Below are 14,268 nucleotides of genomic sequence, written 5' to 3' on the forward strand. Positions count from 1 at the left end.
GGGGGAAGGTGTTGGAGAGGGGGGGGGGGGGTAAGGCTGGGAGGAGAGGGCGCGGGTGGAGCTGATGGAAGTTCACTTTGCTTTAGAACGTACAGACTGGTGTACATGCCCACTGTACTTTAGAACACAGACTGGTGTGCTTGCTCAATGTAGAACACACACTGGAGTACATGCTCACTATACTTTAAAACACATAGACTGGTGTGCATGCCAACTATACTTAAGACCACATAGACTGGTGGTAGATGCATTTTAAAGGAAATGGCTCCCATCCGCTTAGGGGAAGACAGCTTTTATACAGCGGTCTTAAGGTCTGATTTATGTCCTAGAGGACTACAAAACGCTAGAATAACAGCCATGCTTTTGAGGCGGTAACTTCACAAATAATGTTTGAGAAGTTCCTAATAAATCAGTTCTGAGCCGCCCACCTGACCCCACGTTTTGCAGTGTCTACAGCTCTGCCTTTCTGTCTGCGTGCATGCGTGCGTATGCTTGCATGTGTTTTTACCAAAGCGAAAGACCGACTAAAAAAAAAAAAGGAAAAAAAAAAGTTTAAAAGATGGGAGCTGAATTTTCTCTCTCCAAAGTTTGCAATCTATCTTCATTTTCTAAAATGGCAACTGTGCCCTTCAAGCATGTTCTTAGGGACAGGGAGAATGAAGAATAATGATTTGTACGGTTTGAAACCAGACATTCGCCCCTAGTATCCAAACCATCTACATCAATGTTCACGCATATCCACAGAAATGAACAGGAGAAAAAGACATTGATACCGACCCCCTACTCCTTACATCAACAGGCACGGATGCAACCCTGTGCCTGCAAAGGTTCACTTCATACAGCGAACGACCACGTCTACAGCCTCCACAAAAAAAAATAACATCATTAAAGCAGCAACAGCGTTACAGGATGTCCACTGGGCCGCAAAAACTATGCAGCGGCTTCCGACGACCGCCTGCCTCCACCTGAGAGTTGAACTGGTGCGTCCCAGGAACAGACGCTGTTTCAATTATTTAGACCGTCTAGGGCAGAAGCATCGCGTATCAAGGGTCATCCAATTTAACTTGATCAGGGGTTACTGGTTTTTTTTGGTTCTCTAACTGCAGGTTGGATCAATGTCCACATTAAAATGGAACGTCTGAATGCTAAAATTGTGGTGATAGGTAAATAGAACTAGCATACAGCTACATACACACTCGATCTCGATCAGGTTCTCTCTAGCCTTGTCAGCTGCCGCTGTTCGGCCTACACACAATCAACAACAAACACAAAATCAACAACACAAAATCTCTCTGTAAACTACGTCATGCGTCGCCTGGCCTTTTGCAGTTAAAATATTATCTGATAGTATCAGCGAACACTTAAAGTTCTGAGACCAATCTTAAAAGTTTTAACTGTCCATGCATAGTACAGTGTCCTATTATAACCTAGAAAACAGACAAACCACGGCTATCGCGAGCCGACAAATACACAATCCAAAAGGGACACCGAAAACCTCCTAAAAGGGCGAAACTGGCAATTGCCACAGTCTAGTTCAGCAATTAAGCTGTCATGCAACATTTTCTACGCAAAGAAGCCCTTAAACAATAATATTTAAACAATAACAAATCACACGGCTCACTACATACCGTCTTCCACAGTTCAATAACCACACAATGCGACATTTGATCAACGGGTCGGGAAAAACTGTCCCTCACTCAGAACGGGCCAAGCAAGTAACACTGCAGTAGAAGAACAAGTTTTATCCCTCACACCTTACCAAGCCCATGCTTAGTGCGAAGCCTGGAGACCGCCAAGCACCTCACAACCTGTCTTCAAATGCTTGCTGATGGTCATGTACATCGCAGCAGGTGTTCAAGTCCTTTAAAGACCTCGCAATCAAAAGCAAATCCCGACGACGACACTGATACGTGTGGTCATCGTGTACGTGCTGCAGCCACTGTTGTCATTCAAGCTGACACGGAAACACCGGGCACGGATCTCTCGATTGACCACACACACACACACTAAACTACTGACGAACTAGAGCTGCTATTAAAAAAATATATATATAAAAAGAGAGAGAGAGAGAAAAGAAAAAAGGAGAGTGAAGGAGATCAGTCTGCCTCGTTTCTGAACTTCACGTAGAGCGCAAAGTAGGTAATCCACTTAACACTCATATTAATGAAGCATGTTTACCATGCTTATTGCTCTACTCTAGCTGGTAGATCGGTTAACCAGACGGCGGCTCAAACTCCGCATTTATGGACTCAAGTCGTTAACCAGTTGACATTTTATCGGAGGTGCCCTTTCCGATAACTCTCTCCTTGCTGGGATAAATATAGCGGTGATCACGATTTAGCTTAGCCAAAGTGAACATTTCGCTGTTGTTGTTGTTTTTGTTTTTGTTTTTTTGGAGGGCGGTCTTCACAAAAGAAGCTGGAGAAATATATAACGGTACAGAACTGTTCATTAAATACCATGCTCGCTGATTTCAAAATACGAATAACAGAAAATGAAAATTTCATGTAATACTTGCTCGAAAACTCGAGTTTTGTAAGTCGCATTAAAATGCATACTGAAATACCAAATAGACAGAACCCATGCTTTTCTATACTCCCCTCGGCAACCAATTTATCCATTTTTTAAAGGTAGGAGGGTGGGTGGGTAGGAGAAATAGCCTAAAATGCCAATAAGGTTATCTCCCCTCACCAACTCCTCGGTAACTCCAACCCTAGACGTTAATATCAGAAGATAACATCCCGAAGATTCTCCTGGGAAAACTTGACTTCTTTCGTACAGATCATCACTCACTATTAAGGAATTCACATGCTGTCGCTATTTTTGGCATCATTTTCAAAACCATCTTGCTAATGGTTGATCCACGTTCACATATTTCTGCGCCTCAAACTCCATTTTTATATCCTCTTTCTGTCCTTTAAATAGCGGAAATTTAATATTGCCCCCAAGTTGCTCTAACATAAATACATGACCTTTCATCAATCTTACAATAAACCCCCCATAAGATTCCTCTTTTCCCCAAAACCTCTTTACTAAACTTGCATTTCCAAGATTTTAAACTTCTTGGAACATATTCGTATTTTGTGAATATTTAAAAGTCTTACTCACAACAGGTGATATTAAATCGTCCCTTCCATTTAGACAATATATAATAAGCTACACTGCCCTCATCATCATCATCTTGCCACGACGCATCGGGATAGGCAGGACCTGTATAAAATCACTCCTCCATCTCCTAGTGGACTTGAATAGTGATGTCGTCGATGAATTCTTGGAAACTCTGACTTTAAGTGAAACGATAGATAATAAAATCTATTTCAGAATATGCTTATTGATATACATAGAAAGAAGAGTTAAGTTCCCACGGTATATTTCTGGCCACACACATACACACAAAAGTCACAATACTTCTAAAGAAAGACTCAACGCACACGGAAAGAAACCCGAGTACCCTGAGAAAAACCCATGAAGACATGAGCAGAACGTGTGAACTACACACCATGGCCACGGCCGGGGATCGATTTTTTTTCCTCATCGTCCTTTTAACCACGGAGTGTATAGGGTTAAATGGGTGAACTGCTGTCGGTCTGCCGAGACTAACGCTTAGCCTCTTGCGAAGTTCTCTGCTGCTAGTCTCGGCGAACCTAAACAATCAATGTGACTAAACCGGAAGCTTTGTACACACCTGCCTCGTTTTAGTAGTTAACTGGAAAAAAAAATCGTCTGTCAGCAGTCCAGTAATACAGCTTCGTGGTTATGACAAATGATTATAGATGAATTGTTGTAGTTGGACAAGAAATAAAGATATTTAAATTGTATATCCATTCATGTTTAACCTTGTTATCTTTTATATCTTTGCCCCCCCCCCTCTCCCACCAAATAAATGACCAAAAGCCTGCATATGTAAAGAATCCCGAATCTCTTTTCCTTTCCAGCTTCGGTGGCTCATGACCTACGCAACAGTTTGGACAGCCTTTGGACTATGCTTTGGAATGTTCGTTTTTAACATGTCTTGGAGAAAATGTGTAGACTTTGGACTGACGGACTAATGACAAAGTTATGTTTGACAGCTAGGCTGAACTAACGGGACCGTATTAGTTCTAATTTGTCGCCGAAAAATTAGAGAAGCTATTTTCGGCAAACACGCCCCTTAAGGGAAAAATGATCCTCAAGATTATTTTTTTACCTCATCCTTGACTGCTGGAGGCAAATTTGATTAAGCCTTCTCAGACGGCTTGACTAAATCGATCGAAACGTCCAGAAAAGAACAAGTCTAGCCGTCAAACCAAAAACAGGTCAGCTCATTTCAATTTTAATGGAATCTGCGCAGGGACGCTCATGGCTGGCTGGCTGGCTGCCTCCTATTCCCGTTATATTCAGGTCCTAAGGTCAATGGCGTGATGCCATCAATAGATGTGTCCATGCGCAGTAGTAAATCTGTCTAGTAGATAGCGAATGTTTGCATTGCACTAGAAATCAATACAGATAAGTTGAAAAAATGTATTTACACATAGAATTTGATCAACATTTGGCAGACGGACAGCCCACGATTAAACCAGACATGCGTGACCTCTCGCGCCGGCGCTGCAACGTGTTGATCATGTGACTGAACTTCACGCTTTTACGCAGACGCACGATTTCGCTCCAACTCACATATCTAAGCTGCGAGAGAAATCTCTCAATGGAATTTTCGTGAACTTTCTGTTGTAGGTGATCAAAAACTTGTACTCCACCACCACTTTAATTCGATATAAATGTTCACATGAATAAAAGTACATGTATACTTTTCCTCCATTAGCCTTGTTTTGTAAAAGACAGTATTTTTCACAAAATCCGAGTTAATAGTTCTCAGCAACCACTTCATCACTTCATCACGCCTGTATTTATGAAAATCCTTACTATTCAAACAGTTTACGTACATAGCATTAAAAGCTCTAAGCTATCTCAACGGGATTTTTTTTTCCTGATAGAAAATCTGGAAGTTCATTGCCTGGGTGGTTGGCGTGCTGGTAATGAGCTAACACCGTGAATTAAATGGTATGCTTCTGTCAAACACCGATTGGAAGTTTTTTTTTTTTTTTTAATCAAGGTTTAATTGCTTACGAGAAACCAGCCCCAACACGGTGGTTTATAACCACCAGGATTGCTGACTGCGATTTTCAGTCCATTTCCTGTTCTCTGTACACATCAAACCGAAGGCTCAGACCTCTTCTGACCCAGAAAATCCACCCATTGAATTTCTGTCCTCAAGTAAATGCTACAGGCCACTGACGAGGAGACCAAAAGGTTCTGCTCCAGTTTCTTCCTTTTCCAGCTTCTTTCCTTCAACTGAGGAATGGGACTTGGCACTAAACGATCCAATGTGTGTGTGCGCGCGCACGCGCGTGTAAGATGTATTTGTGTAGCCGCGTGTGTGTACATGTTTATCACAACAAGAAACATCTTTGAACAAACTTGGGAAATAAATTATCCTCATTGCTTCACAGAAACTTTGTACAGTACAACCAGCCCTCCCAGCGCTGTCCAGCTTAATTCCACGACGTCGCCAGGCTCGCTCCTCCCTGCAGTCCCCTCCACCCCATGCCTCGTGTGAAATGGCGGGTTCCCTGGGGGCTCAAGACCAAGCATTGTCTTGGCGTTTTCCTGCAAATACTTGGTGCTGTGTTGTGTGCTGGATCGTACTAGTGTTATTTAGAACCTGTGCTTCCTCCTTAACTCTGGACTGTATTGATTATTCCTTTTCCGCGTCTGCGGAACTCCATAAGAGGAAATGTCGCATGAACAGTTCAAGGTCGGAGACGGATGCGAGACGAAGTGTGCAGTCTGTCTATACCCGCCGCACACCAGCACGCGCGCACGCACACACACACACACACGCGCGCACGCTTTTCGCCACTTTCCCTTTTTTCCCCCTTTTTTGGAGGCTTATTGATTTATCGAATCGTCTGCCGGCTAGCTCACGTGGCGTCCGCGGTAAAAAATACGACCTTGCCGAGGTCTGCCAGCGGCGCTGAGAGCTAGACCAGTGGAACAGAGAACAAGCCTCTTGTGGCAGCACCGTGGCCTCAAGGTTCAACACAGATACTGACTAGCTTCGATCGCCAGAAATTTACCCTACAACTCATCCACGTCTACAGCACCACAAGAAATATGCTCCTACAGAAGAATTCCTCCCCATCCCCACAACCTTTTGCTCCTGTTCCTTCATCACCGCTTAACCATATTCAGCACTGCTGTAGAGTTTAAAAAGATCATATTTCAACGAAATTTACAGTGTAAACTTCGAGTTCACAGATTTTATGTCCGGGTGCACCACTCGAGCAGATAACAAAACGGTTCATAACATTTCTCACTCGCCTCGTACGTTGTACGAGCAAATGAACGAACACATTTAAAGATCAAGCAAAACCGTTACTCCATCTGTTCTGTGCTCGTCTTGGACACATCAATCTGCAGTCACCAATCTACATAACAAGTCTTTTAGCAGTTATTTTCAATTCTTTTACTTTACTTAAACACTCTACATATCAACCATCCTCCTCCCCGCAACCACCGACCAAAAAAATTCTCTCGCGGTTTCTTTCTTCAGTTGAGCTTGATGGCAGTTAGGATGGGCTGGGGACAAAAGGCAACACACACACACCACTCGAAAGCCGCCTAAAACAACAGGTGGTAATGACTCGTCACCAGCACTCCAACCGATCGAAGCCAGACATCAAGCACCCAACAGGCGGTAAACCATCATCCAACAACCGCCCATTCTCTCATCAGTTCCTGAAAAAAAAAAAGGTAGGCCACAGAGGGGCTGCAAACTAGTTTCTTGCTCAGAACCTTTACCAAAGATTTTGGTTTTACATCAGGGGTTACTCTGCATTTTGAAAGTTTCGGACTGCTGACACCGAGAGAATGTCCGGGGCGATGACCGTTCTTCAGAGAAAGCATAGATGAAAAATACCGGCACCTTGGAATGAAATTGCTCTAATAACCCAGCGCTCCCTTCATTGTCAGCTGATCCTCTGAGCCGCTCGCACGCAAACGAAAACACGATCCACTCCTCACTCCACGCAATCAATAGCATGTTCCTTCCAAATGAGATGTAAGTAGATATAGGTGGGTAATGGGATAGCATGGCTACAATGTACTCTAACGTGTACGTGTGTGTGGGTATGTGGGTGGGGTTCTCAAGGAATTCGATGCGTATCCTACAAACGAGAGAAGGTGAAGTGCGTGGACCTAGCAAAGAATTCCTACAGCATGTATAGAATCGCGTACGCCTGATTACAAGTATGCATCAATTCCTAAAGTGTGACAGAGGGAGAGGGTGGTTGCTTTCTGATTACCGAATTAAAAGCTGCTGACTGAGAGTTCTTAGCCCAGACAGACATCATGGTGTCTGACAACTTGACGTGTTCTGTCAATCCCTAAAGGCCCTTCTTAAAACCGGATAATTGCCCTTGTTTGGCAAGTTGTTTAAATGTTTAGACTGTCGTGTAAAACATGGCTGCATATTTTACATATCAGTTACATGACTTAGTGACGTGCATATTGATTGTTATGCATACAAAAACATTCAACACCACAGATGTCAGGATACATTTACTGCGAAGGTCTCCGTCAAGGGGGGATAACCATCTGTTAAAGGGGCTGTAACTTCAAATTCAAGTTGTTCGGTATTTTGCAGACAGTTAAATCATTTCAGAGTTTACAAGTGTTTATTGCGATATAGGAAACCTCAAAGTTCATTGAAGATTTTGTTTTTAATGGGGAAAAAATAAATGGCACTCTTTCTTGAAACTCTGCCTACTTTGGTGAAGTCTCATTCTACGTCACGTGACTCAGTGATGGCCGCCACACAGTGAAAATAGCAAGCAGACGAAAAGACAGCAATTTAATGCATAGCGAGACTGTGTGACACCCGACTGCCAACAAAAATGTGTGGTTGGCTGAAAATACATTCTCCGTGATTTTAATATTTTTTAATGTGGTCACATAAAACTGTTGAAAATCGTTGAGTACCTTTGAAACGCAAATCTAAACGCTTGATCTCTTTTTCACTTACATGAAATTCCCGAGTTACGACAGTGATATGAAAGCGTGCACGCATTTTTACATTTGCATTTCAAAGGAAAAGGCAACAATGTTCAGCTTTAGTTAAGATGAAAATACTATGCCCAAACACCATAAAAACTGACCCGTAGAAATTAATGCTACTTTTATCTCTACATGTACTTGCATCGTTTCAAATTAAAACATCTCACTTTATTGTTAGGCACTTTCCTGTCAGCTTTCATTGAAGTCAAAATAGGTTTAGACCAGCTGGAAACAGGTGTATATGGAGTTTTTCTAAAGTATGGAGAGAGTGGATGAAGACTGAAGAGTCACATTTTATTATCATTTGTTAACTGTACTCTGTAGTATTATGGTTGAAGGGAACATTAAACTTTATTCTTTTTTTTTTTTTCTCCAGCTGCAAAATATCAGGAATGTGATATGCTTTTAGAGAAAAGTGATCCTATGTTAGGACTGCTTTAGTATTTTAGATTCTGTGTTTTCTGAATTCGAAAAAGGGGGGGGGAGAAGATGCCTTTAGTTATGAACACAAAATCTTAAACTGCAAGCTTTATTTTGTTTCCAACCACACCCCATACATTACTACTTTTAGAAGATTATGTTTTCAGGCTGTGGGCAGTGCCACACTTCAAAAAGCTTTTTTTTAAAACCCACACAAGGCATCTCAGAAACTTTAACATGTTGAATAAACACTGAATAAAATGACACTAAATCTCTTAATTCATAAATTACACAGAAGCAATTTGAGCAAATATCGTTTAATGAGCTGTAGTTAGAGGTCAAAGAAAACAACCACCAAGACTGTCTTATAAAATGGTTATCTTTTTGCATTAATGCTGTTCTAATCACACCAGAATGAGTAATGTTCAAAAAGTGAAGCATGTGGCATGCACTTAATAAAATCCTTGTTTTAACATCCCATGCTCTTGATCCTATAAAGTGAATGTGGCTTTTCAAGTGACTCCATAAAGGGCTGTTTGCCTTTGAAAAAGCGAGTCTAAATAATACTTTAATTTGAATGCATGCAGCAAGTCTTACAAATGTTTCATATTCTAAGTGTGAAATGTAGACAATTATACTTCAAGCTGATGCAACACACAATATCTGCAGATTTAATGACAAGCCTATAAAAATAAACTGGCCCTACACTACTTGTGTAGCTACTGCATTAAGGCGTAAATGATAAGAACTGCTGAAAAAATTGCAGTCTGCTAAAGCAAAATAACTGAATATTTAAAATAATAATGATGTGAATTATAATTTCTAGGCGACTTATAAAGACAAAAATAAACTATAAAAAAATTGAAAACAATCTGGAACTGCCAAATCATTTCATCACATCTTTTGCAACATGGTATGATCCAACAAATTCATTTCTGATCATTAACCAGAAACATTGAAGTGATATGCTAAATGTACATGCTTTCCCTTTCTGTTCAATTACATTATTTGAGCCCAGTATCCACAGTGGGGGTCTGTGTATTATGTTATTACAGATGATGTAACCCAAACTGCCCAATCACTAGAAAAAAAATTGTCCTTCATTGGCCATTCTTTTAAATTTATCAGTCCATTGTAAAAGAAAGCAGGAATACAAATAATTTCATGACTTTTTGGTTATTGCGTTTAAATAAGTGGACATAGCGCTTATTCTAAGACTACCTCTTGTTATGTGTGTGTGCGCGCGTGCATGTGAGGGCAGTGCCCATCTCTTCTCGGTGCCCTTCCTTTCCCAAACCATTGTGATAGCGGAACAAAACGCCGGATCAATTGGGTAAAATGGGAAGTACACTGCGCACTCAGTGTGCCTTCATCTTGGGAGAGCGGTGTCCTAACCACTCTAACCCAGCTGGGCTATCCGCCTCCCCCTTTCCGCATGTAACGAAATGTCAGCTGACGATGTCACTGTTGCGCACGGCATCACAAAAGCGCAGCTGATAGGTGTGCCGGCGGGGCAGACAGATTAGCCGAAAATAGGCTGCAGTTAGTGCAGTGCACAGGACAGAGAGAAAGTGAAGAGAACAACGGCGATGAAAAAGCGAATGTTGAAGCCCTCGAATGCGTACTAAGCGTTGTCAGACATAACGATGCCAGCAAGTCAGACGCTGGTAGGACCGTCGCGGCACCTACTCCCCAACACCCATCACAATGGACTAAGAAGTCAGACCAGAGACTATAAATCTTTGGTCAGACGTACTGTTAGACCCTGACCATGACCTAGTCATTAGTTTTATTTGTTTCAGTCCCGTCCGGCACACCCCCTCCCCTTTGCTGGGTGATGGAGTGTATCAGTGTATCTGGAGTGGACGGTAAAACCCTACCCTTCTTCGCCGCACCCCTCAAGGTGTTCCTTGACCCCCTCCCCTCCCCCACCGCTCTCCCTATCGACCTCGCCAAGACCCCAACCTTATTCATCTCGGAAGCAGACACGGTTGGGGAAGATAAGGAACGTGGAAGAATACGACGAAAAGGTGGAGGAGTGAATAAAGTTGACGTACAACGGAAGTATACTCGATGGCAACGAGATGGCCCTTTAAGTGAGGTGCTCCCAGCACCGACCCCACTGTTAACTTCACGCCCGTCAACGATGAATAAAACGTCCAGCTACGTAACAAGTCAGAGCTCATATCTGTTCTTGAAACAGCATACAACATATCTCTTCTTATGACTATCACCAAGATACTGGCCCACCCACAGTCAGTGTCACCCTCTGGATAACAGCGAGGTGTACTTCCTCAAAATGTCGACCAGCTTACAATTCCACATGCTACTCTGATAATTGCAAATTATGTTGTGACTGTATGTATTTCTGACCGCACAAGCCTATTTTTTAGGGGAAGGGGCTGAGGGGAAGGGTACAACTCTTGACAGCGCACTGAGGAAAAAAGCTTGTGGTGGCGACCTTATCAACTCCCCAGCCCCAAGACAAGAGCCATTTGCATTCTCAGTTTACTGCTTCGATAAACACAGCGCGGCCTTGGGTTGTGGCGACGGTAACGCTTTGGGAATGCAGATGCCTATACACACAATTGAAGAGCATGCATCATGAATGCAACCTTTATAAACTTGTCTTCTAAACCATTTTCTCTTCTTATCTCACCCTTTTCAAGTGAGCATATAAAGTCAAATATCTCTATCCACTTAGTCCAAAACCAAAGCATGAGGCAGATTTGGTTTCTGACTTTTATGAGACTGACAACATTCCAAAATAGCATATTACATGGAATCATTTTCTGTTAGAAGTATCTCAGATTATGATCAGCATGGTGGATTAGAAAAAAAGCATATGGAAACTGTTCCGTAAGACAAAAATTATTTCTTTGTGTCAAGAACAGGTGAGCGCTATTTAAACATAAAGGCGTTAAATGTAATTTATGTAGAATTATTAATCATTATGTCTATCTCTTAAGACACTCCTTTGCTCTGTTATCATGTCTCTAAATTATGAATATCTATTCAGACATCTTTCCCAGGGAAGGCACTGAACTATGACCAGGGTGAAAGCTGTCTGAGAGGATGATTGCTGCATTTATCACCTAAATTAGGGCCACCTTTATCAGCCTTCTGAGTGCACAAGTGCTGTTGTCATGGTTTCCAACCAAATTGCCATCTGGAGTGCCCAGACAGACCATCTTATTGGCCTCTAAGATAAGAAGGCACAACAGGGAAGAGCATCCAGGGAGGCTGTCTTCTGAGAAACTTTTCAACACATACAGTCCACTGCCATTTCATTCTTTTTACTTTAAAACAAAAAGGCATAATTTGGTAAACGCGCTGAGCCCAAGTATGGGGGAAGTGTTCAAACAATAACTATAATTATGAAATTCCTCTTTCTCATACACTAGCATCAATGTATGCACTGGATGATTATTAGTGCAACTTTAACAATGCTCATGTCATAAAGCTGTGATACATATTGTTTCACTCTGTTATGCCAATATCAACTTCGAGTTTAAAACATCTGCAGTATACAATCTTCTGTACAAGATGACCACAGTGACAAAACTGTGCCTTCTATTAATGGGCTATGGTGAGTGGTCAAACAGATAAGGAAGACTACAAATCAAACAGACTGGAAAACTGGGAACAAAGCCTTGAGGTCAGCAAACTTTCCCAAGGCAAGACCTCTTGCTTTGTTCCAGTGAAGTGTCTTGTTAACTTAAGACAACAAACATAATCAGGCCAGGCAGCCTGTCCACTATGGTGTTTGGCTTGCTGGAGATTATCCGACAGTATTTTGAGGATGAGTCCCTGATATAGGGATCGTACAAGACTAAACAGTCATACTGTCAGAAATAATCAGGTAACAACTGGCTAACTGGATTTCAGTCCAGCTCTCACTGTGTTCTCTACCCTTTCTCTTAGCCCACTTTAAACATTGGTCTTTAGGTTGTGACAGAATTTTTCTTGCTCCCACTTATAGTCTCAGATGGATGTCTGAATTTTGAAGTTTTGCCAGAGGCTCAGTTTGTACACAAACTTTTTTTGTTCCATATATATCACTGTTACTTTCAGTAATTAATTTAGCTATAATTATTATCAATGAGAATTCACATTCAAGTGTGCTGCTGTGTGTACTCATTTGTTAATCTAGGTCAAAGGCGATAAGTAGTCATCAAACTGTTATATACCTTCTCTTTCCCTATGGCTCTTCATAGTTGTTGTTGGTGAAACTTGTTTAATAATACAAGTTGCAATTGTTGGATATACAAGCTACATTCGTTCTAATTTAGCTGTTTTGGGCTGAATGGTAAACTGTTGACTATGCATTTTGTTGGAAGAGGAAGCATACATGGCAGGTGTAATTAATTTCTGGGACAAACCAGCGGGTTTTGTCTATTTGTTTTGTTAAAAAAAATTACAAAAAATCTATCAAAATATAACATGAAATTAATAAATCTTTTAAGATCCAAAGAAAAAACAAGCTTCAACAAAACATAGCAAGCATCTCAAGTGTGTTATTAACACTTTAACACTATTAATGTTAATGATAATTGAATTCAAGGTACTGAATACAAATGACTAAGAAATCAAAAAGTGATAACTTTTCCAGTCAACTTTTGTAAGTTAAAACTACCAATGACTCAGATTTATGAGTTTGTGCTATTTTTTTTGCAGTACAAGAAGAAATTGTCAATACAACACTATAAAATTATTTACTTAGTTTCTTATATGACAGAAGAAATTATTAAGAAAAGGAAGATGCCCTTGTACAACAGATGAAATCATCCACATAACAGAATTTGCAACCACAGGTCTGTGACATAGCCAAAGTATTCTTATGAATAAAAGTTATAAATGTTGGAATGTACTCTTTTCTCTCTCACACATATATATATATAAACTCTAACCACTAAAATTTACCAATAAAAGCTGTATAAAAGCATTTGTCACCATGACAACATTGCTGTGAAATTGTACCACACTACAGAGTTAGGGAGGGGACTTTTCCACTGCTACAACCCTCTTATTAGTAGGGTAACTTGTGACTGCACTGCAGTTAAAACAACACTTTATTGTATTTCCTTTTAAAAAATTCAACTTAAATGCTTTTTACTACGCTACAGACATACAATTCAATAAGCAGTGTCATGACTGCAATTTTGATCAGGATTTCAGTGTTCTATTACAAACTTTCTAGTGATAACTTACCTTGTTCTCCCATCACTGAAGTAAACACCACTATCATATGACAGTAACTAAGCCCACAAAAATAGTTGTCTGACTGGGCTTTTGAGAAGGAATGTTTACAGGATGAGTGTTTTCTTGTGACCTACATACCCAAGTATGCTGATATGTAAAAAGTTTTGCTCTTGTATTTTTTCCTGAACATAGTATTACGTTCATCAATCCATAGAAGAACATTCTGGTTTGTTAACTTCTAGTACTAATAATGAAATCAAGAAAAAATGTTTGAAAATCTCATTAAATTTAAAAGTTAAAATTTTGTTTCATGTGTGACTGCAAATTAAATTACTGAAACAATGAAAATAATGGACAACTTCACAAGCTGCAGAACCTGTAGCTTAAAAAATCACCCTGAACACATACCAAACAAAAAAAGTTGAAAGAGTACTTAAAGAAAAAATATCTACAGTAGTGATGCAAGATTTATGTAACACTCCAGTACTTAATTAATTTAAAAATCATTAGCTAATTCATAAGTGCATAGGTAGCTAGATTGGAATCACAATGTTC

The 14,268-nt window shown here is 40.7% G+C and overlaps 1 protein-coding gene across 6 annotated transcripts in view; it reads right to left on the bottom strand.

The window, feature by feature from the left end:
- Positions 1 to 14,268, bottom strand: part of LOC112563683 (partitioning defective 3 homolog) — a 41,552-nt gene that overhangs the window by 25,422 nt on the left and 1,862 nt on the right. The gene's annotated exons all lie outside the window — the stretch shown is intronic.

Source organism: Pomacea canaliculata, linkage group LG5 (genome assembly GCF_003073045.1).
Source record: "Pomacea canaliculata isolate SZHN2017 linkage group LG5, ASM307304v1, whole genome shotgun sequence".
Classification (NCBI taxonomy): Eukaryota; Metazoa; Mollusca; class Gastropoda; order Architaenioglossa; family Ampullariidae; genus Pomacea; species Pomacea canaliculata.